Source organism: Pan paniscus, chromosome X (genome assembly GCF_029289425.2).
Source record: "Pan paniscus chromosome X, NHGRI_mPanPan1-v2.0_pri, whole genome shotgun sequence".
Classification (NCBI taxonomy): domain Eukaryota; kingdom Metazoa; phylum Chordata; class Mammalia; order Primates; family Hominidae; genus Pan; species Pan paniscus.
The window spans coordinates 149,928,715-149,934,021 of NC_073272.2; positions in this window are offsets into that span (position 1 = coordinate 149,928,715).

Here is a 5,307-nt window from a genome sequence, read left to right on the forward strand (position 1 = left end):
TGGTAAAAAAAAAATCAAGAATTTATAGTATAGAATCTACAGTGTAGCTGGAGTCAACAAAGCCTTTGAGGATAATATGCTGTATCAGCTGGGCCTCAAATGATTATTTGGAAAGGAGAAAAGGGCACACAAGAAGTGATACTAAAAGAGCAAAGTGATTGAGATGGGAATTTTTTTCCAGAGAATCTCTTTTAATTTTAAATTATTATTATTACATTTTAAGTTCTGGGGTATATGTGCAGAACCTGCAGGTTTGTTACATAGTGCGGAACGTGCAGGTTTGTTACATAGGTATACACGTGCCATGCGGCACTATTCACAATAGCAAAGACTTGGTACCAACCCAAATGTCCAACAATGATAGACTGGATAAAGAAAATGTGGCACATATACACCATGGAATACTACGCAGCCATAAAAAAGGATGAGTTCATGTCCTTTGTAGGGACATGGATGAAGCTGGAAACCATCATTCTCAGCAAACTAACACAAGAACAGAAATCCGAACACCGTATGTTCTCACTCATAAGTGGGAGTTAAACCATGAGAACACATGGACACAGGGAGGGGAGCATCATACACTGGGGCCTGTCAGGGGGTGGGGGGCTAGAGGAGGGATAGCATTAGGAGAAATACCTAATGTAGATGACAGGTTGATGGGTGCAGCAAACCACCATGCCACATGTATACCTATGTAAAACTGCTATGTTTAAAAAAGTTTTCCAATTTTCTTAAATTCTTATGTTCACTCGGGTATGTAAGGAGCTAGATGGCTCTCTGCCTCTGACACAAACAAGATAAGTAGCTGAACAAATTGGAAAACAACAACTTTTCTCTGATCCCTCAGAAAGCTGAGGCCATAGGGCTGATTGCTGACCCAAAACAGAAGAGACAGTAGATACAGTCAGCCACAAGTTTGGAGAGCAGAAGCTCAGGAGCTGAATGCCCAGAAACAAGGACCAGGATACGAAAACCTCATCTTTATAAGACGAATGGTGGAGGGCTCACTATGGACAAATTTGAGAACTAAAAACTCCTGGGGGCACCATCTAGAAGGCTACCACTACCACAGTTTCCAGAGTTTCACCTCTGGGAGCCCTATCAGGTTCCCCCAGTGAGGACCAGAGGGAGAAAGGAGTCATTCGAAAATATGCCCAGAGTATTCTGTTCTTCAAACGAGGGCCTGCCCTCAAGAGAAACTGTTTTACCAGAGTCTGTCCTACTTGGTTTTTTCTAGACTCTCATCAACATTGGGTAAGGAAAACACCCAACTACAACATTCTGGCCCCTTAATGTCTGTCCAAGGAGAAAACAAAACAAAACTGAGAAGCACTAGTGAAAGCCACAGCCCGGTGTACACTGACTCGAGCCTGCCATGTAGTCATAGGAGGATAGAAGTCTTCCCCTCCCTCTGCAGCTCACTGCCACATCAACTGGGGAATAAAAATGAAAGAACTGTGAGTGCCAGACCATAGTGAACAGGTCTCCAAGGAAAACCAAACACAGCCAAGGAGGAAAAGTGAAGGACACCACAGGGAGGTTTAGCCTCTGACACCTACAGCTACAGCAGACAGTAAACACAGCCAGATGAAGGTAAACCTCACACTAAAGGCCTATTTAACTTCATTCTTTTCATCTGACGCATTGTGGCAAGTTTGCAAAAGGAAATTTCAAAGCATACTAATAGATAAAAAAAAAAACCACAGTGTGAAGACAAAGAGCAGGTATCAGAAACAGACTCAGATATGATAGAGATGTTGGAATGATCTGACTGGGAATTTAAGACAAGTATGAGTAACATGCTGTGGGCCATAATGGAAAAAGTGGATAATATCCAAGAATAGGTAAGTACTATAAGTCAAAATATGGAAACTCTTCAAGAACAACTGAAAAGGGGCCTGTAATCCCAGGGCTTTGGGAAGCCGAGGTGGATGGATCACTTGACGTCAGGAGTTTGAGACCAGCCTGGTCAACGTGGTGAAACCCCATCTCTACTTAAAAAATAAATAAATAAATGAGTACAATACAAAAATTAGCCAGGTGTGGTGGCAGGCGCCTGTAATCCCAGCTTCTCGGGAGGCTGAGGCACAAGGATCGCTTGAGCCTGGGAGGCAGATGTTGCAGTGAACCAAGATCGTGCCACTGCACTCCAGCCTGGGCAACAGAGCGAGACTCCTTCTCAAAAAAAAAAAATGAATGAATGAAAAGGAAATGCTAAAAATTAAAAAAAGAATGAATGAATACATGAAAAGGAAATGCTAAAAATTAAAAAAATATATAGACCATAAGGGAAATGAAGAATGCCTTTGTTGGGCTCATCAGGGGACTGGACAGGGTGAAAGGTACAATCAGAGAGCCTAAGGAAATGCAACAGCAACTTCCCATTTTTATTGCCATTATATGAAATACGATAATACGATTATCGTGTGTTGCGCTTCTACCTTGCGACCTGCCTGCACTCACTTATTTGAGGAGTTTTTGTGCAGTTTCCTTGGTACTTTCTGCATAGGCAGTTGTGTCTTCTGAGGTTGGAAACAACATTATATATTCTGTCCCATTCAAGATGTCTCTTATTTATATTTCTTGATTGATTTCACTGGTAAGAATCCCACTACCTTTCTGAATAGGAGTGGTGAGAGGGGACATCCTTTTCTTGTTTCTCTTTTTAGGGGTAGGCACTCAGTCTTTCACTATCCAGTTTGATATTTGCTCTTGGTTTTCTGTACATGTACTCTGTCAGGTTAAGTTCCTTTCTATTTCTAGTTTCCTGAGACTTTTCACTGTGATTATGTTGTACATTCTCAAGTGCTTTTGTCTGCTTTAGTTGAGGTCATCATACATTTCTGGATATAGTGGACAGCATTGATCAACTATCAACTATTCAACCAGCCTTGCATTCTCCAGATAAATCCCACTTTTAAGATATTGCTGGATTCTATTTGCTAATTTCTTGGAGATTTTGCATCTATGTTTATGAAGCATATTGACCTCTAGAATTTTTATTGGTTTGTGTTTCCTTGTTTGTTTGTACTGTTAGCCTGGTAATACCGTGGTAATGTTAACCAGGTAAAATGATTTGGGAAACATCCCCTTCTCTTCTATTTTCTCTGAGAGACTGTGCAAATTCATGTTACTTCTTTAAATGTTTGTACGAAATCTCCAGTGAACCTATCTGGGTCTACAGATTTCTTTCTCAGAAAGAGTTTTACTATGAAATCAGTTATTTTGGTAGCTAAAGTACTCTTCAAGTTATCCATTTTGTCTAAGGTGAGTTCCACTAGTTTCTGATTTTGGTAGAATTTCATTTCATTTTATCATGAATTCCATTTCAGTTATTGAATTTTTCTGCACAGATTTCTTCTTAGCATTTCATGGCTATCTTCAGGTCTACAGGTTCTCTAATGATATTTCCTGTTTCACTTTTGATCTTAATAATTTGTATCTTCTCTCTTACTTTCCATGACTGACTAGAGTTCCATCCATTTTCTTGATCCTTTCAAAGAACAGCTTTTGGTTTCCATGATTTTTCTTTCTTTCCTTTTTTTTTTTCGGATTTCATTGTGAACTATTTCTGTTGTGTTTTTTTCTTTTTTTTCTGCTTGCTTTGAATTAATTGGTTTCCCTCTTTTTCTGGTTAGTTAAGGTAGAGGCTCACATTATTTATGTGAGATCTTTCTTTTATCTTAATCTAAGTAATGTTATAATTTTCTCTCTAAACACTGTTTTAGCTGCATCCCACAAGTTGTGATATGTTGCTTTTCCAATTAAATTCAGTTCTATGGACTTTTTAATTTCCTTGAGGCTACCTTTTTGATCCTTGAATTGTTGAAGATGGTGTCGTTTAATTCCACAAGGTATGATAATTTCCTATTGTACTTATGTTATTGTTTGATTTCTAATATGGTGCCATAGAGGTCGAAGAACATAAGCTTGATGATGTGGATTTTTAAAAATCTGTTGTTTGAAAAATGAAAGAAAGAAAGAAAGAGAGACTGGCAAGGTGGCTCACACCTGTAATCCCAGCACTTTGGGAGACCAAGGCAGAGAGATCACTTGAGGTCAAGAGTTCCAGAACAGCCTGACCAACATGGTGAAACCCTGTCTCTACTAAAAATAAAACAATTAGCCGGCCAGGCGTGGTGGCTCACACCTGTAATCCCAGCATTTTGGGAGGCCGAGACAGGCAGATCACGAGGTCAGGAGATCAAGACCATCCTGGCCAACATGGTGAAACCCCATCTCTACTAAAAATACAAAAAAAAAAAAAAAATTAGCTGGGCGTGGTGATGTGCGCCTGTAGTCCCAGCTACTTCGGAGGCTGAGGCAGGAGAATCACTTGAACCTGGGAGGCGGAGGTTGCAGTGAGCCGAGATCACGCCAGTGCACTCCAGCCTGGTGACAGAGCGAGATTCTGTCTAAAAAAAAAAAATTAGCCAAGCATGGTGGTGTGTGTCTGTAATCCCAGCTACTCGGGTGGCTGAGGCAGGAAAATCCCTTGAACCTGGGAGGCAGAGGCTGTAGTAAGCTGAGATCTCACTACTGTACTCCAGCCTGGGCAATGGAGCAAGACTCTGTCTTAGGAAAAAAAAAAATATTTATTTTATGACCCAAGAGATAATCTAGCTTGGTGTGTTTTCCATGTGTGCTTGAAAAAAGGCATATTCTTATGTTGGTGGTGCTGTGATATTTGCATCCATAGCATTTCTGAGTCCTCCTGAATAATGGCTGACTACTGGGTGATGGTCTACCACTAGTTCAGTCCTCCAGTCCTCGGTAACTATGAAGATTTCTGCGTGAGCACCTTAGGTTGAGCCCAGGAATTTCTGCTCAATTTAATGTGTTCTCTTGCTTACATTCGCTACTCTCAGTGGTTTTTCCCAAGCTCACTGGGTCCCTGGGGACTTTCTCTGATCCTCTAGCTAGAAGGTAAGTCTTTTGTGTCCTCACATTGCTGTGCATTTCCCTTTCAGGGGTCAGGCTAGGCGGCCAAGTGTTGAGAGGATAGACAGAGAAAGGATTTCTCTCACACTTGTTTTTCCTCCAGCTTCTTTCAAGATTTTTTTTCTCTTTGATTTTCTGCAGTTTGAATATGTACATAGATGTATACTTCTTAGTATTTATCCTGTTTCCTGTTCTATGAGCTTCCTGAATCTGCAGTTTCATGTCTGTCATTAATTCGGGGAATTCTCAGCCATTACCACTTCAAATATTTCCTTTGTTTCTTTCTCACCTTCTGAACATGGTGTTTCAGTTATGCACAGTGGTGGTGCCTTTTGTAACTGTCTGACGCTTCTTGAATTTTCTGTT